Source organism: Osmia lignaria, chromosome 12 (genome assembly GCF_051020975.1).
Source record: "Osmia lignaria lignaria isolate PbOS001 chromosome 12, iyOsmLign1, whole genome shotgun sequence".
NCBI lineage: Eukaryota > Metazoa > Arthropoda > Insecta > Hymenoptera > Megachilidae > Osmia > Osmia lignaria.
Window position 1 is genome coordinate 8,738,609 of NC_135043.1, and position 24,289 is coordinate 8,762,897.

Sequence of the window (24,289 nt, forward strand, 5' to 3'; positions counted from 1 at the left end):
GGGTTCTTTGTATCTGTGTTGAGATTAGATTGTGATTACATAAAATTTATGAAAATTATTAGTACCTTTATGAATTAATTACTGTCTCCTAAATATTTCTTTGATTTTAATATGTATATAATGTATAAAAATTGTTTAGAGTCCTTTAGAGCTTTAGAATCCTAAATGAACAACTGTTTTGTTTAAATAGACCGCATCATGAATAGTAGACACGATCGTATTCAATGTTCTCGCTGAAAGAAAAATGCTTTACAAATTTAAACACCCACATACACGAGGAAACGTTTGATAAATGGTACGGTGCCGTTTTAGAACACCCTGTACGTCACGCTTCACCGGCAATGTTTGCACAAGGGGTAGTTAAGGTATTAAAATTTCAAATTTTCTCAAGCGAGGAACAACAGAAAAGCGTTAAAATTCCGCTTTTGTTTGTATCAACTTCCATTACGACAATTGGTGTGACGTTCAGTGTATCAACGGAATGACCATTAATTTTTATAAATGAGAATTCTTTCTCTCGACGTTTCTCTACTGGAATAACGTCAGAATTTCATCATCTGTGAATCAATATTTATCAAAAAGTGGTTATTAACTATTCATTAACATTAATAACTGATTGATAATTAAATAATAAATTTATTAGAATGAAAAGAAGACGGTACTTTTACCTTGTGGTGCAATTAAAATGTCAATATTAGAAATTATTGAATTAATGCTTACAAGATGAGCGATGAAGATCTATTGCAAATAAAAATATTAACCCTCTGTAATCCATTATTAAAATGTCCATAATAATACAAAAATGATTCATGATGCTTATTTGAAGATTTATTTTTCATTGTGTAATTATTCAAGAAATAATTTAATTAATATTTTTGTAATATAAAATTAAGTGATTATGTTGAATTTATGAGTTCATGATCATCGATTTTACACACAAATGTAAGGAACACCAAATTAAATTTTATTATAATTTTTAATTACAGCATCGTAATTTGGCTCGATATCTGATATGAACAAATAAAAGTGTTTAGTCTATCTTTTGTTTTTATTAACAACCCTCCAATCATTAAATATGAACAGTCATATCTTTATTAACTTTCGGACGGCGGGCAGAGTCCAAACTTCAGCATAAAAATCAAGTTTATATAATAATTTTATATTTAATAAAATAAAAACCTGAAGAAGATAAAAATACATAATCAAAATGTATTAAGAAAGCGATCGATTGAATTTATTTTCTAAATTCAACGCAACCAAGTTATTTTGTATTAAGGTAATTTAATTTTTACAAGAAATTTGTTAAACCTCTAGATCAGGAAGTACTTCGATATTCTCAGGTATACAGAGGGTTAACAAATGATTCCATTTTGTCTATTTCCATGTTTATCTGAAAGAAAAAGGGAGAACAATAGCAAATAAAGCGAAGAAGAGGTTTTATTGGCAGAATTGTAACAATATATTCGCTTGACAGACAAATACATACTCGTTTGATAATGCCCGGGTCCATATTTTACGACGGATATTAAGATTCTAATCGTTTTTAAAGTCTACCAGCGAACGTGACCTTTTACCATATTTTTTCCATTTCCTACACATAAATTACAGGTATTTCCCTGGCAGCCAACCCCGCCACGTGGACTCCCTTCGATTTACCCATAAAAAATAAAAAAAATAAAAAAAAAAGGCGTAAAAAGAAAAAAGAATGAGTCGCATTGTCGAAGCTTCGTTTCCCGAAAGCCGCTGGGCGTTCCTTTTTTTCATGTAAATTTTACCGCGCAGCGGAAGGAGGCCTAATTTTTTTCGCAAGGGCGGTTCCCGCCGCCATTTTGTGCGGCTGGAAGGGTCGCTCGGCAACCCCTGAATTTACTCTAATTACTTTCCCGGGATATTACGGCCTCTGCAAAAATGTTATTGATAACAACGACTTGTCGACTCTGAATTATACTCTCATCCCCCTGATAACCACCCTCTCCTTCTTTCTTTTCTTGATTACCCTTAAATCCGTTATTATTTAGGATTCTTTACCGTAATTATCTTTTCGATCAAAGGCAACCCGGGTCGTCTAACGAGATAATTTCCTCCAATTTCGATGCATTTTCCACTTTTTATAGCCTACTTTCTTTATTTTATTTTTATTTTATTGTTAGATCGTTTCTGAAATGACTCGAAAACAGTATTCTAAAAATTGTATACGATGTTTGGATTTGATCCTGCCTGGAATTATTGAATTTGTAAAGAGAGATTTTCAATAGAAATTCATTCAACATTTGTTGGTCTAAATCGCTGTCATGGTGTAGAAGGACAATAGGTGTATTTCGGTTCTGTAATTTGTAAACGATTTGTGTTTGCGCAATGCACGCGTTCGTTACCCGATTACTGTCATTAACAAATACATTACTCGATGTAACGGGGAAGATTGTAATTGAAAAAATGATTTCCAGAAGCTCGTCGAGTTTATAACGTGTAATGAAATGTTAATAAGCATGGAAGTAATGTTTGAATGCCTCTCCAAAACAATCACCAAAAAATAAATACTGGATTTATTTGAATTTTCTTCGTAATTTTTGGATAGCATTTTTAACTATTTATTATTTTATAAAATATTCAAAACGTTATTTCGTGTAAATTCAGAATTTTTCAGTATTAGACTGTTGTTTAATGATTCCTGAAAAAATATTGAAAATTGTAGAGATTTTTAAACGACGATTAATAATTATTTCGGAAAAGCGACGGATAAACTCACCCCGTCGGACCGCCGCCATTGACGAACAGGACTTCTCTTATTCTTTTGGAGATGTTTCGAGAAATTCAATCAAGAGATTCATTTTCTCCCAAATTATAATAACCTGATGCTGTTAATAAAATATGTTGGCATTGAAAGTCAAGGAAAATGAATAATTTTCCAGTTATAGAATTCTGAACAGCAACTTAGTTTTCTGACAAAATATTTCAGAATGTACACGTTTTTTTATTTTATTAATAATAATTTAATATTTCTTCAGAGATCTGATTAAAGAATGAAAATATTTTTCAAACAAAATCCTTCAAATTATTGGATAATGAAACATTGTATAATTTTGCAAACAATTACAATTTTTTTCCTTACAAAATCGTCGATATTTCACTTTTGCGTAACTTTTTGATTTCCAAAGCGTTGCAATTGAATTTCACGAACTCGTGGGCAGGATACTGAAAAAAAACACAAACACGCGAAAAAAGGTAGAAGGAAAAATAAAAAAAAAAGAGAACCGTGATATTTTATCGGTAGATTAATACACGCGATCTGAAAGGGGTCGCGTGCCGTTTATTCCGAGAAAATTGATCGACCCGTTCGATCCATTGACCGATCGATCAGCTGAGCTCGCGAAATTCAAGGCCCTAGGGTTCTCGCAGGTTTAGAAATTGCCAGGAACTGAATACATCTTCATTAGGCCATTGATCGGTCGGTACATTAATATCGTCACACGTGCGTCGACCTGAACCACTTTGGCCCTCCTCGTTCATTGATTCAATCGATTTCTATTCGGTTACCGGTTTCGAACTTTGCCACCCAGTCCGATGCACGTGGCCACGAAAAAATGCAATGGGTCGTTGCAATCGAGGAGCTTTTATAAATGTGAGCGTTTTTTGAAACATCAAGTCTTCGTTTTCATTTCTCCATTTTTATGCCCCAAAATTGAAAGCGGGAAAAATAATTATAAAAGAAACTGTTAAGTTAATTTTCTACTTATAAATTTCGAATGCAACTGCAGCCTTTTTATTGATCATATTTATTTTTTGCTCAGTAAATATTGGAAAAGCTCCTATTTTAATGAAACCAATTAAAAATAATTGTCTTTTTTTACTGTCATTAGTTTCTATATTAATAATCTCCTCCTATATTAAAGTTCCTCGATTTTTCCTTGGGTTTTTATTGAATAATATATTTTTGATTGCTTAACAAATCGAGGAAATGATCAGCATGCATTGGTATTCAAAGAAATTAATTTAAGAATAAAGGGAAGCTTAAATAACAGAAAAATTTGAAAATTTTTATATCATATCGCTATTTGTAACGAGGAAAATTTTACGAAAGTTTATCCTAGAATTTTCCATGGAACAGGAAAATATCCATGTTTTTGAAAGCTGGTGAAAGGGATTATAATTATTCATGACTTTTCGGTGATTCGCAGATTCACTGCGAGACGAAGCTTTTCTCTGAGGATTATTTATGGTTTCTGTTTAGGTGAATTCATAGTTCTCCTTACGGGAGGGTTTGTCTTATGCATCGGGATGGTGTATTTCTCGGATGCATTAAAATGCAACAGCCACCGTCGACACGGTACAAATACTGCATCCTCTGATTCGTTTAGCCGTCGACATTATTTTAAAGAATTCATAGCAACGGCTAAAAAAGACTATTAATTTTCTTCGTTAATTATTCGTTGTCAATTAATTAATTATGGATCAATCCAGAGATGAAATGCATGCCCTTAACAAATGATAAAAGAGAATATAATCAACATCTACTAATTACATCACAAAAAATGTAATTAATAAATATAATTATTCCAAAATACATTGTACCTTTTGGAATGCAGAAAATTAGCGTTTATGATTATTCAACCTTTAATGCATATATTTTGGAAAAAATTATGTATTAGATGACTTTAATTACGTCTCCTTAATTACTATCCGGTTATCTGTATCAGTCGAGGGTTCGAATATTGCCAATGAATTTTCAGCTGTTTCAGATCGTTGATAGACGTTTGTTAAACGTGTGTGCAAGGGAACAAATAAAATCGGATTGTTACTTGTAACTGCGATACTCTGATCGTACAGATCGAATAAATGCCAAAGGCTGCGGTTAGTTCAAGCTAATTCGAAAATAGCATCGGCTCGCGAAAGGAAATTATTCGTCGAACAGATCCTCGTTGACGGGGGAATAACGAAAAAAAAAAGGTGATCGTCAAAAGTAATCGATGCTGCTTCTCGCGCCTTTCGTTTTTCCTCCAATTAATGTTTTGTTAGTTGTTATTTCTCGTTTGTCTAATTGGAAAGAAAAAAATAATGGCTTTTATGCGTTAAATGAATAACTATTCGTTTTGTTTTTTATATGAATTTTGTCGATGGGTACTTAGGCTAGTAAAGAAAATTTTAATCCTCATTTATACGTAGTTATTTTTGTACCCAAATAAATCCAGACATCGTACGACGAGGGTTAATTTTCTGAAGTAAATTGTTTTTCCATTCACGCAATAGTGTGGGAGGTTTCGAGTGATAAATGAAACGTGACGTTCTCCTTGTCCTTTTTTTCCCTCGCGTTTAATTTCGGTCAGTATACCGGGAATTCGGGGACACAAAACGTCTGACTGCAAAAGGATCCAAAAAAGTTTTCCGATCGATCGGACACGTGTGTGTCGAACACGTGTCACGTATGTAACGGGTTCAGTTAATCCGAGCCATTGTTCGTAACCAGAGTTCTCCAATCATATGGCGTGGAGCTTGCACGTAACAATGCATCGCAAAGTGTTCGCGTTAATTCAGAGACAACGATCAAAGCTGACCCAAAAATTCGGTAATTCTTAGTTTAGTTTCATCAGGTGGTTACGCGAACAACGATATTTCATTAATTTTTTTCAAATTAAATATTTGGCAATTCTTTTCCATTCGAAAATGAATAAATATTACAAATTATAGAGGAAAATAATGATTATTCATTAACTGCTGTTTAATTCTCGAACGGCGAACCATGAAGAGATCCCCAATTTTACTTATTTTTAATTTGTCATAGATCTAATAGTATCTAAACAATCAAAGCGTACCACGATTATGTTTAAACATACTGAAATTCATCCACGTTATGAAATTTAATCTACTTCACTATTGATAATAAAAACATGGGTTTCGTTCATTTTTGTGCTTCGAAAGAATCCTTCGATCACCCGAATTCGTATCGCTCCACGATTACCCTCCAGCTGTTTTGAAGGTGACGAGTGCAAAACCATCCCAGTCAGTGATAATCGATGGTCGAATAATAAAAGAAAGGAAAAACGTAGAAGAAGAAGGGTGGAAGGGGAAGAATAATCGGTTTATACTCGAAGAACAGCTTATTGTTCTCGGGGGAGTATTCATTACCGGAAGTACCGGAACCGTTCATACTGCATCGGTGCATAATACACATTATTGTAATCATACGATCGGTTGGTTATCTGAGCCAGGGTTGTCACGAACATCGGTTCTTTGTTCGTAGATACTGGATTCCTCTGAGGAGGAACGAGCGGATGCGTGTTTACGAAACGGCCGCGTCAGTTAGTCGGTGTCGATCTTGAAAAAATAAAAAAACAGCCACGGAATTTCTCGTTAATAGTCCAATTATTCGGAACAATGCCGGCCAAGGATTCAATCCAACAGCTTTTTTACTCGAGTCAACCCTCTCTGCGTTTGGCCTTGTACGACTTCGGAGACTTAAGCCGCGTACACACCGGATCCACGAACCCCCCGCGAATCACCTTATTTGCGCGCTATCGGAAGTGAAGGACTATTGACATCAATCGATAATTCCGATAATCGAAATTCTATAACATTTATGAGTTAAACTTTTCTCGAAACACCGATATATTTGATAGTGAAAGTTATCGATAAAAATCGATACTTTATCGATAGTTCTTCGCCTCCAGGTATATTTCGTTTGGCGGAGAATTGCAATTTGTGATCATTTTCGATAGACGAATCTCGGACTGAATGGAATATTCGTCCCGGTGTACCGATGCGTGTAAACGGGTCGAAACTGGCTGGGTTTTCGCGAGAGATTCGCGAAACTCATTTTTAACGTCTGTACTCGGCTTAGACTGGTGCCGTACTGGCCGACCTCGAGAGAAGAAAACATAGCCGATATTTACCTTGATTATACTCCTTTCCTTCACTCTCGCTTTCACTCCAAGTGAAACGTTATATTTGCCGGTGGAAACCTTAAGCCGGAAACGAGATTTTCTTAACCGTGTTTTAAACGAGCGGTTGCCCGCGAGCGAATGTGAGATTCTTTCTACCTCGTATTAAGAAAGAAAATATGTTGAACGATTCTAGAGGTGTTAATGCAAACATTACTTAAAAGTAAGATGAAGGTTGTAATGAGAGCTGGCTTGCAAGAAAAGCGGAAGTTCCGAGTTATTTCAAAGGAGAAAAAAGAAGAACTCGCGTGAATACCGTTCTCCAATTCTCTTTCGTTGTTGAACTTTTTTTCAACAGAGAAAAACAAGTAGAGAAAGCTGTGGGAAAACGCGAGGTATATTTGTCGAACCACCCTTTGAATTTACTTAAAAGGGTTTGAACATTTGGAGTTATCAATTAGGTACCGCTAATTCGTCCTTGTGATTTAATTATTTTTCCATTGCATCAGGATTAGTTATCAACTGCCTGATAATATTTATTCTGATTTAAATGGGTGATTCGATGTTTGAAGGCGAGGGTTAAATAAATATTTTGTCTTAGTGGCTGACACATTTGGAAGGAGGTTGAAGCTAAAAGTCTTAAGTTTAAACCCATCATTTAGGTACCAATGATTTCTATAATATATCTGTCTACACAGGCAAGGGTTAAACAGAAGGTACAGAAGATTTAATCTCTGAAATGTTCACTACGAAATCTTAATCTTCAAAAACTGAAGCTAAAACAAAATGACGCTTTTCAAAGATTCATATCTCTTTGTCCATACGGAAGGGAAAGGAAATCGAATCGAAATGGGGGTAGTGGCTCAAAAATGTTGGTACGGCACGAAGCGTAGTCCGCTCGTGGGTTCAGAGTATCCTCTCTGATCCTCGTTCCTTCGTTTCGAGACGAGCGGGGGGGAAAAAAAGAGAAACGAGCCATTAGCGTAAAATAGAAACGGGCGACAGAAAAACCCCAAAAGACCAGCTAAAGGGAAATCGTGGTAGCCGGTTAATCCTTGAGGAGACCGGTCGCGGGGCGTATCGCGTTGTTCTCCGGCGAGGATTCGTTCCCATGAGGGCTGGAACGACGATGGAGGCCGTGCTGTGGCGCATAATAAGCATTATCCCTGCCGTTATAATCGCACGATCGGCCGCTTATCCAGGCCAGCCTCTGTACAGCCTCGCCCTTTGTTTGCGGAGACTTGCTTTTTCCAAGTGAAACAACGAAAAAACGTCGAACCCCGGGTGCGAGGAGGACGGCGAAACGAAAGGGATCGGCGCGGAGCAGCTGAGGGTGTCGCGGAGGGAGAAAGAATTCGAGGGCGAGGAACATCATCGTCCACCCTATCGGCTTGTCTCTCTTTTCTCCCCCTGTCTTTCTCCTACGTTCGCGCAACCCCCTATTTGCCCGGAGAAACGAAAACGACGACGAATGCTAAACGATCCCTCAACCTCAGGCCAACCCTCGGCAACCCTCTTGTCCTCGTGTTTCTCCGCGTTGTACGGCCTCGCTGATAGGGTGGCGGCACCACGGGGTGCTCCGCGTTCCTGCGAGCCACGCCGAAGATGGCTGCCCTCCATTTTCCCGGCCGTTTCGGTTTTAGGCACTTTGAAATATTATACCGGCGGTATCGCGCGAATGGTAGCCACTACTCCCGGGCATCGGCCAACGACAGAATCCATCGTTCCGGGCAATGAACAACGGCGAAAGTTACGATCACGGGGATCGCGAAGGAACCGCCGCCGATCGTGGAAAACCTCGTTTTCGAACTCTTCTTTGTCGGCGAATTTTGTTTCGCGGATAATTTTTAATTAATTTCCCAAGCACGCGCTACCGGTCTCTGACTCGGCTGTCTCCGCCTCCGCTTCTCGACCCTTTCCGTTTCCCCCTTTCCTACCACCCTCGCCGCCTAATCTCCCCTTCCGTAACCCTGTCCTTCGGTCTGTAAAGTTCATCAGGACAAAAATGGCTCCTTCCGCGGTCGCTTGATGGAATCCCCTTTCTAGCCAGCCGGACCGAGTTCTGTCGGTGATGGCCCACGAATTGTACTTTGATGATGACGAAACGCGATCGACCAGGTAGAGAATGTTTTGCCGCCCTTCTAGGGACCCCCTTCTTGATTACCGCCTCTTTCTACCGTGGTCTCGACCAATAGAGGCAAGCCTCCGCTGAAGGGAATCGCTGATTAATTTTCGGGAGCCTTTGTTAATACTTCGGACGTTTCAATTATGAACCTCTATGGACGACGAACGATTTTGGATTTTCAGGAAGTACGCTCGCTTTGTTTTCTGACACCAGATACTTGTTTGGTGATCGTTTAAGATATTACGTTTGGAATTGAAAAAATTACTTAATAAAAATTTCAGAAGTTGCAGCAAAATCAAAACAATACCTAAATACATTCCTTTATGTAATAGTAAGGTGGAAGAACATAAAAGATTCGATTCGAAAATTCTTTCACGGTTAACAGAATCGATGTAACTTTCGTGTGACGTTCGGAAAGAAATATGGTGAAAAGTAATCACTTTACTCAAAATTTGTATGGAATAACACGTCGGCGAGTACAGGTAGCAGTAGGTCGAAAATCGAGAAGAGGATCGCAAACACGTGGGCTGACTGTTCGATACGGGGCGAAATTTCATTAAGCCTCCTGGAGGTAAATTGATTGGATAAAACGAAATACCGCGGAAAAGTTCGTAAACCAACTTCTCGAAATACGAGCGTTAATAATTTGCATTCCAATACCGATGGTATCGTGTCGGTACCATTTCCCGTTTGCCTCCAATTGTTCGTTCTTTTCGCGTTACATTAATTCCTATGCCATTCCTGCTATCCCGCTCTGCTCAATATTTACCGATACTTTCTCTCTTTTCATTTCACCGGAATCAATTGTCAACCTTCTGTCTTCGATCCGAATCGGATTATTCGAAATGTGTGAAAACATCTCCTTTAACCATTTAACACAGATCAATTTTTATATCCCTGTATTTAACCGGTGCTGATAAAAGAAAAATGAAATTTTTGAAAATTTCAGTTGTTACTGTTCGAGAGTGGACGATCAGAATGTTAAGTGTATTTGATAAAAGGTGATGACTTTTTTGTTGTAATTGTCAACGAGTAATAATTTCAATGTTCATGTAACATGTCGCAAGGAAATTAAACAGAGGGAGTCGTTTAAATACCTATGTAGACATAGCTTGGGTTCATATTCGAGAGCAATTAGTTATTTTCAAAGAAATATTAGTCGCTATTCGATGATAATTCAACATAGCTTAACGCACCGAATACTTTATCGGTAATATGTTCATTAACATTTCCGCCAGCAGCATTATTTTACGTGAATTCGAATCGATAATCACGTTTCACTGTCATCTCTTAACTAAGGAGCTTTTTAATTGCTCTGATGAATCATTAAAGGTAATTCAGTTTTTCAATGTCTTATTAGATGAAGAAATTTCAATACTGTATCTGGATAATTTGACTCGTGAAATTAATTTCTGTTTACCAGTTCGATGAAGAAATACTGCTGATATGCTTATATCAAACAAAATTAATTTTATCTTATATAAAAGCTATGAACAGCTTTTTTATGAAAAGAAGAAGAACGGTAACACGTGTCAGAAAGTAAGCAAAAGAAGAAGAGGATAACGTTAAAGGAATATGTGAATTGATTATTGATTGGTTCCGGTGAACGTCTCTCCGAGGTGACAATGTGCCGTCGATCGATCCATTTCCGGTTTCACTCTCGCTGGCTATCAAACGATCTGTACATACTCTGCAACGGTAGCTGTTATGTAGTTAATCTATATACAGAAGTGTACATGAATATGCAAGCCTGTGGTTGCACACTGGCGTTCTCCAGAAATCGAAAGCGAAATAAGGAAACTATGGACGAGGAAACGTGTCAAAAAGTCACAAAACTACTCCTATTATAATATATAAATTAAATTTTCTCAAATTTTTCATTTTAGACAATCTGTCTCTAAACACCCAAACTAATATTGACTTCCAAAATTATAATTATTTTTAAATACAAAAATTATTTTATCTTAGACAGAAAAATACTCTTTTAAATACAAGAACGTTTGTTTAAAAAAGTTTATTAGTTTTTTCGAACAAAATTTCTAGACAAACATGTTTCGAAGTATAGTACTTCTGAAAATTTTATTTTTATTCGGGGTCGTATAGACCCAAGGGGAATAGAAAAATGAATTCAACAATTATTTCTCAAAAAATATTCTGCGCTTTAAATTATTGATTGATGGAATGCGAATACTTATGTGACCCACTGTACGTCCGATTCAATATCGAACGAAAAAAACGTGGAGCCCATTTTTTCCTATTTTTGTTACGAACAGTCGCGTTGTTATTTTTTTTCATCTTCTTCTTTTCAATTGAAACACTTTCACTGGTTGGATGAACGAGGAGAAAGTATGTCGAAAAAAAAAAAAAAATAAATAAATAAAAAATTGTTCGATATCGTTTTTCTGAATGCATTTATACGTCCACTATATCGTCGTTGAAGCGAGAATTATAGTTGTGTGGCTGGTCGTTACACGAGTTGCTTATGGTTGTTTAGATGTATAAATTACTGGGGGCACGCTGGGGAAACAAATACAGGGAGCTGCTTTTTACCGGCCCAGAACGATTGGCGGAAACAAGCCATTCGTATCTATTCGATGCACGCGGCCGATACATCACGTCGATTAATACAACTTTACAGGCGAGCCGATCCAGCCAATGTATGTTCAGAGGCAAGAAATTTATACGAAAATAAGTGACTTAACTTGTATGCTTGTCGAGTTTTATTTCGTTAGAACTGTTACCTTGGCAAACCGAATTCGCGACATTTATTTACTAGGGGTATGCAAAAGCTTCCATTATTTTATGGCAATTTTTATTATTCAGATTTTATAAATAACAGTGGTTTTTTGAGAAAAATATTTTATCATTTCTGAGCCGATAGAAAAAATCTTCTTTTATACTGTCTTGTTAAATTTTTGTGCAAATATATAATACTACCATACTTTTTAAAAATATTTTTTTCTTTAGGGTGTTTAAATTACTGTTTTAATTCTCACATTTTGTGTATTCTTCATATTTACCTAATTTGTTTTGCTTTGTTTATGTGTACTGTATAATTTGCATATTTTTTGCACGCTCTGGTATGCTATAAGTGCATAAATATCTACATAATTGAGGCTGAGTTAAAAATAATTATTATTGTTGTACAATCATTTGTGAAACTTATGGGCAATCATTGTTATCATTATATAAGTTTTGTAAATGTTTATTGCCATTTCACTAATCATTTTGTACTGGGTAATTGAAACTGCAATTATGTCAATAGATACAACTAGTGGCGTGTCATCATTACACAAATTGACAAATGTTAACATAATAACAAAATATTTGATACTACTATTTATACATGGCCAAAAGACATTTTTACATACTCTTAATTAGTCAAAATATTACATAAAATTATGGAAATATTTGTCCCTTTTTATTTATGAATAGCTGTGAAAATTGAAGTGTAATTTAATTAGAGTCTTAATAAAGAAGTGATCTGAGGATGGACAGCAATTAAATAATAATCAGATCTCATATTTTTCATAAACACTGTATGGAAACTCATTTACATTATATTAGGTTTGCAATTAAATTTCTGACCTTTACATATTTTTTCTTCTATGGAATTATTTATTATGAAAAGTATTCAAAAGCTTCCATTGCTTTTATGAAAATTTTCTTTATTAATATTTCGCAGATGGTGCAATTTTGTCAGTCAGAATATATTACTTTTTGTCACTATTTTAATAAAAAAAACTGAATACATTTGGCACTTTGTCAAAATTCTGGAAATAGCTGATGGAAGCTTTTACATATCTCCAATAAAATTTGGAAAATGTATTAATCAAAATAGATACCAATCAAGCTGCTAATGAGTTCTCTTATGGATTGGGTTAAGATTTCTGGGACTCAAAGAATTAGTATCTAATTATTTTGCTTTTGATTGTATTTGCAGAAAAACGCAAGGAATCTATGGATGCATGGTTTCTATGCATGATCTATGAGGCTCGGTAGCGAACGCGTTAAACAGAAAAGGAATTTCATTTAACGCAGGGAATTTAAATAAAGGTTATTGCTCTGTACTTGTTGCTTTGAAATAATTAAAAACTGCGTGACTGAGTAGCTAATATTTTTAATGTACATGAAGCATATTTAAAATAAGAAAATAATAAAAGAAAGGGGGAGAACTTTGAAAATTTAGTACAAAAGTTTCACTAATTATCTAATGATTTTTATTAAAATTTATAGTATTTTCCTATGCAGAATTTCATTGAAAATTTCTGTAAATATTTCCCTGAGAAAAACGAAAGATCCAAACGTAGCAAAATTAAGAACCATAGTAATTTACATAATTAAATTATTGCCATTATTTTATGCACTATAGAATTCTTCAAAGCTACGTAGTAAAAATTTTGGACGTTCAACTCATAGTATCTTAATTGTTCCTTTTGGGTTGCTTAATTATGCGTTTAACGACAGAAAGGGAGACGAAATTCGACAAAGCACCTTGCCGCAGAAGGTATAAAAGGCTTTAAATTACAAAGAAACACTTGAAGGAGAAAAGAAAATCTGCCCTCTTAAGGTAGATCTTCATTAAGGATTAAAATAAAGTCTCCGCGTGAAAATGGTACATCTCCGTCAGTGGTGCGTTTCGTGAAACAAAAGTAAACGGGGGCGAATGTTCTTCTCGGTGTACTCGAAATAAATTTTTGCCGAATTTTCGAATGGTTGATCGAGATAGACAGTGATTCGTGCGTGCGGGGCCACGTAAATTAATCAAACGGTAGAAAAATTGGAAGAGGAAGCCATTGACAGGCGACGCTGTATAAAAAATAAATGAAATTCAATGCCCAAGCTGGCTGGTGGATAGTTAATAAGCAAAAATCTGTCAACCTAGGCAACTGTGCGATTAATTAATGTTTGGGCGTGCAACGTCTTTGAGATTTGCTTATTTCCTTTGAAAATATATCTAGGATTAAATCAGGATGCGGTATTTTCCTTTGAAATAGCAAGAAACAATGAAAAAAATAAATTACTGTTATGGGAAAAAAGGTGTACGGAAGTGCATAATTAAAGAGATCGAATAAAAGGTGATTGAATAAAAGATAGAAACGAAATCGTCACTTGACTGAGTGCTGCTAATTTAACATTACCAAACTTCCTGTTATTTCTTTACATTCAGAAATAAAACCGAGAAATTAATTCCCCTCAATCCAATACTGCCTTCGGATATTATTTTTCAAATATATGAAAATCTTTGATTTAAAGAATCGAATGAGCAATTTTTGTTGAAACACGTTTGGGTATCTTTTATAGGTCTGGGTCACCATTGACCCAGTACAACCATTCGAGGATTAAATCTTGTCCCTTTTCATCCGAAATTTCGAATATTTGAATGTGTAATGTGCCGGAATTTTGCAAGTGCAATTTTTATGTTGATTAAAACTGGGATTAAAGGTAAATGAACTATGCGAATGAAAAATTTGGAATTCATTAATGGATTAATATGAGCTTCATGAAACACGAGCGGACATTCACCTTAACGAGGATAGAAATGTAAAAAAATGTTCCAGGAACAAGCACGTCATTTTGTTCAAATTTTTCTCGAATTACAATGATTAGAAGCGTATGTCTTTCTCGCGGTGACTAATTTTTAATCAAATATAAAATGTTCATAACAGTTACGTTATTCAGTTCGAAATAAATATTTTTAAAAAAGAAACAGATTCTATCAATACAAACAATTATTTTTAAAAATGAGTAATTTTTCAGTTGTCCGACGGAAACTTTTCACTGCTTTGTAAAAATTTCTTGCAATTTCAAAACAGCAAACTTAAATCAACAATTTGCATTTCTTTGTTGCATAACAATTTTATGGACACCTGTTTATTTATTTATCCAAGGAAAATTGTTTATAATTTATTGTTACCTTGCACACAATTTTTACCGACGGCACGTAAAAATCTTCAATGGAGGCTTTCAATTTTTTCTCACACTTTTCGGACGTTAATTAGTTAAATTGCAAAATATTTTTGATGATGAAATTCACATTCATTTTTTACCTCCTCGAATCCAGAAGACAGTAGGTTTGTTACAATTTTTAATACACATTGTAAACACTCACTTTTTAAATTTCAATTTAATATTCAACGCACATTCTCGAAAAATGTATAAAGTAGCACTATTCCTTTTTTTAAAGCACTGAACTTTTTTTGTGAATTTGCAAGCTTGACTGATCACGGTTAACATTTACTTTCACATCGGTTTCACCTAGAAAGTATGTAAATAAATCGAAAAATTCCGGCGTTTAATTAACATTCATTTGTTTAATAGACTACATTATCTTTTGCTTATAATTATGTTAGGAATTATAACAAAGATGAAATGAAATTCATTCGCAACGATTGCTTTTGCACTCCCTTTTAAAAATCCATTTTTTTCGTATGGAAATGTATGATGTCTCATTCAATCGTGTTAAAAAATTAATTTTATTTAATGAATATTGTAAATGAACCGTGCACAAGGGTCAGAGAGGGTAAGTCTCGCCGTTTGGACTCCATTTTTACGACGACCGACGGAAGGCGTCGCCCTCGTCATACGAACATATAATTTTACACTTTCTCTCATTAATATTGCTCTTTTGTGATTAGTAACTCGGTTTTAACTAACATCTTCATACCACTTGCTTAAATAAATTGAGATTATCCAGCATTTTGAACAAAAGTTACAAGTATGGTTTTAACAATTTTTTTACTTAATTTTCTTGAATTTTTAGAGGTTCATTTAACGAGATATTACTTAGAGTATTGTAAATAAAATTTTGAAATAAATAATGAAGTTTTTTCGATCAGAAAGAAAAAGATAACGACTGTTTTTCCGAGCTTATTCTTTTAAGATTTTTGTTTCTACTTGTTTTATTTTGTTTGTATTTCTGTTGTATGGGATGGTTAATATTTAATTATGTTTCTTAGATAAAATTTGCATGGTATTTAGAAGAGTTTAGCGAGAACGGAAGTCGTTGAACTTGAGACTGCCGTGGTCGCCATAAAAATTCGGAGACTTCAACCGACGGCCAGCGTAAGCCTGTTTCCCGCCTCTCCATTTCTTCGCGATTTAAGATTTGCCTTTGAATAATCGAATAATTTTCAGTGAAATCACTTTCTATAACTCCGACCTGCCACCGGCAATGTTTAAAGGACAATTAAAAAATTTTTTAAACAAATATTTCAAGTCATTTTCCGGAGTTCTCTAAAACTCTTGCAGAATGTGCAAACCAAACGGTTACTATACTTTTGGTTAAAAATTTATACCTTTTTCTGAACCAGAGAATAAGGAAGAATATAAGGCATTATAGAAGAAACTGAATTTTTTATTTATTTGCGTTTAAAAGGATCTTTTAACTCTTAGACGGTGGGTCATGGAGAACACCCCGATTTTAATATAATTTCCTATTATTCTCATTTCCTAAATTTTATACTGTTTCTTTGAAAATTACTCTTGCAATATACGAAAGTATTTCACTTAAAAATTACACGTTTAATTTTAAATTAATATCTTTGCGTATGCCTTTCAAGTTTGGGTTTCCATTGACCCAGATTCCGCTGTTCAAGGGTTAAAAACTTCTTGAAAACAGAAATTTTGCACAATGCAGAGACTGTTGAATTTATATTTTCAAGTTAATAATGTGTTAGTGAACTTTTCTTTGGGAAATGCGTGAGGTTCTTAGGAATATGAATGCATAGAAAATGCATAGAAATTTGTAGAAATATGAATCTGAACCCTATTTTAAACCCTTGAATAAAAATATCTTATTTTTCCGTAGGATTTCCCAAGTTTTTCTATGACAAAAACTGTGGATAAATAAAGAAGAAAGATCCTTGCAGTTACATTTATAATCTCAGGAAAGAAATGGTGCCATTTGTCTCGCAGAATATCTACATAAAATAGTAGAAAATTTATACAAATTTTGATAGTAATGTCGTTCAAAGAATTTTCTATGAAATAATATATTAACCAGATCAATTTTCGTAGTGTGCTCTATTTTCGAAAAATACAAAATAGCCGAGAATTTCTTAAAATTCGAAAAATCTTGATTAATTAAGAACATCATTTGAAGAATTTCTTTAAGTCCATTGACTAAATAATGTGCAACAATTTCAAGATTCCAAGGGAATGAAATCCTCTCGAATCTATCTCGATATTCCCAGATGGTGTCAGAGCAAAAGTACTCGAGGATAATTGAAGGATCCTTTATCCTTTTTCTTTTTTCCATCTCGCGGTTCAATTACTCCTTCATTAATCGATAGAGAATCCTGAGAAATAAATGCAATCGACGCGAGCATTTCCTTTCATCCGTTAAGAATCGGATTCGTTCTTTTTTCCCCTCGCGATGAAACTGAACGTGGAAATAAAAGAAAAGGAAACGTACGTGAATCGAGAAGCTGATTTCTTTCATGAATTTCACCGTGTATCGATATCAGAAATGGAAAGTGATCAGATGTTTCGTTTTCAACGTGCAACGACCAAGCGAAAGAAAACAAAAGTGGTCGACCCACCACTCTGTTTTCCGCATTTTCGTTTCAATTGATCAGAATTAATCGGCGCTGTTTTACATGCAATTTGAATTATCCGTAATAACAGCCACGATATAGTTTGAAATCGTTTTCAACCAGCCTGTCAACGAAACCGAACCCGTATTGCTTTAAATCGACCTGTTTTCTATCGATTCGTCTTTGTTTTCTACACGGTATTTTACGTTCCTAATAGCTGTAGGATCTTTTGATGTATTTTTTAAAGAAATGTTTATGAAAACTTTGATGTTGTAGTTTTTTTAAGCAACAGTGGATTATTAATTTTGTATTATTTTTATGTCACGAGGTGTACACTGTATAAATTATTTATGTTGACAGAATCAAAATTAAATTGAAATTGGTGCTCTCTCCATGGTAACTCGAAACTTGTAATTATTACAGAGAAACGATTCGTTTCTTTTCGCGAGGATTTATTTTTGATAATACTAGATGGTGTCAAAATATCATTTTCTGTTACAGGTTAGGCTATTAGTATTTTTAATTAGGGTTAAATAAAAACATTATTCATTGTTTTACAGTGAATGCCATAGTAGAAATAGCCAGAATTAATATGCCATTAAATGACTTGGATTATTAATTACGTTAAGGATTTACATTTGTATTTAATGCTTCGGTTTGCTACTTATTGTTAGACTTACTAATGTCATTTTAATGATATTTAAAGTGTCCTTTTCCATTCCATTTTTTTATACATTTGAAGAAATAGTCTACTTAATTGTCCTGGTTAATGATGTTTTGATATATAATTTGGAATATTATGAAAGTCAAGCTAAACTTTCATGCCCTACAAAAGAAAATGTTTTAATTGTTTCAAGTAATAAATAATTACATAGTTACAGTCGAATAATCAAAAAACATTCTACGAAATTTGTAATTTTACTGACAGATTTGATTTTCCTAAGGTTATTAAAACAGACATCAATGTTTTATGTTACCACAGATTAATTGTTCATTACTGGATAATTTCAATAATTAAAAAGTTAGTAGACATTATTCGAACTTATCCCATTTCGATGAATATTGCTTCTCTGTATAGTTTTCTATTTAAAAAGGATATTCATGGTTCATATATTTTTTACGAGAATTACTGACGGGTCAGAGATACGTGGCATTTCGTCAAATAATTAACAAATGAAGAAATGAAGAAGACTTTTAAATACTATTGAAAATTGTATCATTAGCATTAGGTACACTAAACAATGAATCCTTATTGTACTTAACAATCTATTAGACTGTTTCTACTTTAAAATTGCAAACCAAATGGTTTCTTAATACTTCCACTGATATACTGCAATTATTCAGATCATAATTAGAATATACTTCTACTATTTGATCACCTTATTTGTAAAAGAACATCAGTAAGGTGTGAAATGAGGTGTGTACAGTGATCCACTGTTTCAATGAAGAACCAGTCATTTTGTATTACGAATATTAATAAAACCTTAATGCAATTATTTTCAGCAAACTTTAAGCTTCAAATCGATGTATCATACGTATTATTTCGTTAAACTTTTCTGTCATGAATTTGTGTCAAGTTTTCCATACTTCGAAATCATTAAAGGGTAAGCACAAAATTCTTGTAACAAACTATACACGAATAATTAATGAATTTTTGAAGTAAAATAATGGTTGAGCCAGAAATGAAATTTAATAAACGAATTATACTAGAGTTTCTCGAGAGGCGAAGAATCGAAATAAAATTTGCCACTATTCGAGCCCTATCATAGGATCACCGCAAATACCGAGTATCGAAACGGAGTTCATGACGATTTCATTGGACGATAACCACGATTGATTCGATACTCGACCGCACCGCCGTGATTCGATAAGGTATCGAACGTAATATCGAAGAACGATGTTTCTTCGATTCGATGGATGGTCGGTCGCGTAGGCGTGGAAATAGCTTGATCGTGTTTCGTTCCTCTCTCGATTTCGACGCGTTCGATCGGTTCGATTAACTGGAGCGATACAAAATATTTCATTAACAGTTTCGATCGACAAATTAATTGTGAGCGCCGCGTACGTTTTCCACTGTTCCTTTTTCCGTTCGAGCTGCCGACAGTTAAGAAAGTAATTAACGGTAACGCTCGTGTCTCTTCCAATCTTTAGAAATTCTCACAGAGGAGATTTAATCTACGCCCGTTGCGGAATTAACGATCGAATTTTTTTATTTAACCAGCTTTCTACACATCTGTGTCGAACATTCCGATTGGAGCTTATTAATGGTAAACATTGTTTCTGTGATTAAAAAACTAGTTCTTTATGAGCCAAAGGTAATTTGATGTAACAATTCTTCGATTATTTAGGATGATTGATCCTTCAAATGGTTATTTTTTTTTGAATATTGGAATACCACTATTGAAATTACAAAAAATATCAATTTTCAAAATTGCCAAATTCAATGATTTATAAATTTTGTATCGTATTACAGATTGCATATTTCCATTATTATGCCAAATATTAAATTTCAAAATATTATATTTCAATTTCTTTTTTTCATTCGCATGAAATTTACTAAATGTCCTAAAACTTTCGAACGGTGGTGTATTTTTTGTACATTTTCTCATGTTCTGTTCAATGAATCGATTCGTTTTCTGTCTCATTGTAGCGAAAGTTTCATTTGTTTCGATTTCGTTGTTTTCTCATTGTTCGCGATCCACGTTACGTGGACGGAAACTGATAGACGTACGATCAGAGTATATCGACATGTATCATGTACATCAACAATTTTTCACAAATTGGCAGATAAATTTGAAGAGCAAGTGTTAGAGAAACAATTATGCATCATCAATATATTCTATAAACAATGCTCATCAATATCGACGGCTGCATTATGTTTATTGAACAAAAATGTTCTATTTCAACATATTTCTATTCAGTCAAAACTGTTTGATTTTGTGTTTGCTTGGATTTTAAGATTATTTTGTTAATTTATAATCAATTTAATTGTGCCTGGATTGTAACAAATTATGCCAATAAAAAGTATTAATTTTCCTGTGATTTGTTGCAGATTCTAACAATTTCTTATAAAATTTCCAGAATCGAAAGATTAATTTTCGAAAGCCTACTAATTTTGCATCGAAATAAAAAGTAAAATTTTGTCCCTAATTCCCACCCAATATGCTGCGAAAGAAACTTGAAAATTTTGATAAATAATCAGAATAGCAATTTCCTCGATTCACAGCAACGAGTCCTTTTGCACACTTCGCCGTGACACTTAAACTTTTTAGATCACACGTGCACCACTGCCTTCCGATATTTAACTTGAAACTTCTAAGTTCTACGATCGCGAATTGAAGAGTGAGGTCGGAAGGCCCGCCGCCGAGATCGGCGGACCATCTGAGCTGACCAGAGGATCTCGCGGGCCTTAAGTTTCGTGGGACCGAAGGACAGCTCTGCACGGGCAGCCAATGAGGGATCGGGACGGGAACGAGTTCGAGGTGCTTCGTGGGGGACCATAAAAGCCTCTATTCTGCACATGCTACCTGTACAGGGCTCGCGATATTATTTATGCGTAGCTCCAGCTAAAGAATGACGATCGACTGTCTGGATCCCAGACGTCGAGCTGTTTCAAGAAATGGTAGCTACTCGATTGCAGGAGGAACCAAGGGATGCTCGATGAGAAAATACGAGCTATGAAACATAGGGTTGTTGGAAAGGGTTCGGCTTCATTCAATTTTTATAACTGTCTTGTCTGTGCATATATTGGCTGAGGTCGTTCATGCAAGTGCATATTCTTACAGTTGTGTCTTTGAAAGATTTCGAATATCACATTTTTATTTTGCATACTTTCTTTTTTATTGGATTCACTAACTAACAAAGTCAGCTGCAAATTTGTTAATTTGAAATTGCCCTATAAAATGAGGGGTGGGTCGCGATTCTCCGTCTCACCTGTGCAGGGCGCACGCATATGGAAGATATTACGTTTTATTAATATTTGCACTGCACGGTCGGCAAACATTTCCAAATCCATATGGGCCATAGTTGTGTACCTTCCAGACGAGCACGTCGTACTGTCGGCAAACAACGCGAAAGCCACTCGATTCTTCTTTCCTCTCGTTCCCCTTTTCGCGACACTTTTCCCCGACTATGGTTGTTGTGATGCATTAAAAAAAAAAAAAAAAAAAACAGTTCTAGGGAACGAGTAAGTCTAGCCACTTCCTTTTTTTCAATTTCCAGATATAGGAATAATTAATTTTGTTGACTCGATAATACGCGCTAATTCTATCATTTATAACAATAAATAATTTCTCTCTACCCCTTTGAATAAATAAATAAATTTCACGTTTTGAAAAATAATTTGAAACACGTCTGTCCCCCATCCCCTCCATTTCCCTGCACTTCTTGTCCGCAGCTGTTCTCTCCGTTTCTCGTTTTAGCTCGCGAATTTTCTCATCCTCTTCATCCCTCTATGCCATCCCTTCGTGTCTCGTCTTCTTTTTTTTTCCCCCCCCCGCGTTGTCTTCCCTTCGCTCGGTACGTGCACCAATGAAGGGTTCTCCGCCCTAATACGCGCGTGCAATTACTCATTTTTGTTTTCTTTCAGAGAGCCGAGCACGTATGGAAATATTTAAGGTTTGTTGCGCGATGGATGCAACTGACCCGAGTTGTACGCGCGTGCGCGAGTGCGAATTGCATCGGAAAGGACGGACCTCGAGGAGCGCCCTTTTGATTACGGAGCGAACGGTCGCGAGAATATGGTAATTTTCGAAATCCGTGCCCGGGCCTTTCGTAATTTTGCGCCAGAGCTGGCTGCAAATGAAGAGACGCGCAATGCACGCTAATGGCTCGAACGAAAGACATTTTATGTCATCGGGTTGGCCACGATTTTTTTCGTTCTTCCTTCGAAAGCTCGCCTTCTCGTAAATTGCACCGCTTTATACATTTACAAGTATTTCGAGATTTTTTTTCTACATGTAATACGTGACTGTTTTATTTGAAATGGGGAGTTTTTATGCAAGATCAACCCTTTGATTGCAGTATCTGTCAGGTTAATAATTAAGGCAGCTGTGCACAATTCTGCTAATATTTTTAAATTTGACACCCGAATTTCAGATCAAGAACTCGAAATATTTAAAGTTAGGGATCGAATGCACCAGCATCTCCAACTAAACATAATAGATTCGTTAAATGCATTTTTCAGCCGATGATTTCTCGAGAATTCATCATCCTATAATCAGATAGACGATGAACGTCACTTTATTAATCGGCTATTTTACAACGATCCGAACAAGTTATTTACCTTCGAAAGATTTAACTAACCGTTCGTTGTAAATAGTAGCAGTGGGACGTGTAACGACCGTATAAATTCCGTGGAATTGGCCGATGCTCGAAGGATATGCCACAGTTCGAGCGAGAAAGAAATCATATCTACGTTCGAGGAGAAATGTGAATCGTTGAATTTCAGACGGCGGGGAAATGGAGGTTGAAAAGTTGAAGAAAAACCGTGCCGGTGTTTACTGGAGCCGTTGGTGGAAAAACTTTTCAGACGGTGGCTTTTGAATGGTCGTCGATCGTTCGACGAACTCTGCTGCCCCGTTTCACGATGCTCGGGATTTACTGGACACACGTATGCGTTCCCTTCTTTTTTCTCTTCCTTCCATTTCTCTTTCTCTCTCCTCTTGTTTATCCCTCTTTTTATTTCTATCGACGAATCCGTCGTAAATTTATCGAACACTATTTCCCGTGACGCTCGTTGCAACGAAAATGTAGCCGAACAATAAAATAGTTTTCCTTTCGCAAGACCCGAGTTTAAGATGTATTACAAGTACGTAATTTATTATTCAATTGCCTTCGTATTTAAGCAGATAAGTTAATTAACGAAAGATTAAAGCCTTCCAATTTGTTATTTGTTATCTCTATAGAAATTCATTATTCGCATCAATGAAAAATTAATTACCTATAGTCCATCTAACGAGACGAGACAGTAAATATGTAGAAATTCGTGAACTCGAAGCAGACTCGACTCGCAGCACACCGAAGCGTCTGAAGAACTGAAAACAACTGTGCGCCGACCGTGTGAATTTGTAAACATATACTGACTCGTTCCGTCAGACAGACTATAATTAAATATCTACTATATTAATTTGATTAAATCATTTCGCAAAGCATATAAGAAATAAAGAATCTAACACAGATTGGCGATTTAAAAATAATTGCCCCGGTGAAAAATGTTTTTATTTCAGTGTAATAGATAAGATACCTAAAATCCACCCACCATTCAATCTGTATGCTGTAACAGTTCAATGAAAATCACGGAAAAATCGATGCGGCTTTGTTCATCCGTCCAAATGGATTTCTGAAAATTATAGCAAACAAGGTGGATGCGTTCCTTTAACCATCGACCAGACGGAAACGCTAAATCAGCTCCGGCGGTAAAGGTAAATTTGCTCGTTGCGAATTCGTGAAAAAAATCTGCACACTTTGAACCGGGTACTGGCCAGAGGAGGTACGCGTATGTATGTATGTTATACACACGGACGGGATGTAGGTGCAGCCTATTGCACGTAGCAGCGCCCTTTTCCGCAGTAACTGCGTTGCATCGCCGACCGAACGACACGCTGCTCAAAGAGGTCCAATTTTGCATGGCGTTAATCACATTATCTCGCCCTGGCCGCCGATCGAAAACTCAAACGCCGTCCTCCCATCTCTTCGTCGCCTGCGTCTCTGGTCGCTTTCGTTTCGTCGGGAGATATGTACCGGCTGGCCAGAAG

The 24,289-nt window shown here is 35.6% G+C and overlaps 3 long non-coding RNA genes across 8 annotated transcripts in view; 1 reads left to right on the plus strand and 2 right to left on the minus strand.

Moving 5' to 3' along the window:
• The window catches only part of LOC117603023 (uncharacterized), a 124,770-nt gene extending 102,500 nt beyond the window's left edge, over positions 1–22,270 (plus strand). Inside the window, exon 5 of the long non-coding RNA XR_013063192.1 lies at positions 22,123–22,270. This is a non-coding gene — a long non-coding RNA (uncharacterized LOC117603023). The remainder of the gene's footprint in view (positions 1–22,122) is intronic.
• LOC117603021 (uncharacterized) overlaps positions 1–24,289 on the minus strand; it is a 139,962-nt gene that overhangs the window by 4,745 nt on the left and 110,928 nt on the right. The window lies entirely within an intron of this gene.
• On the minus strand, positions 776–14,906 carry LOC117603022 (uncharacterized). The gene is made up of 3 exons (XR_013063191.1): positions 2,747–14,906; positions 1,487–2,668; positions 776–1,390 (listed from the first exon to the last, which is right to left on the minus strand). It is a non-coding gene; the product is annotated as an uncharacterized LOC117603022 (long non-coding RNA).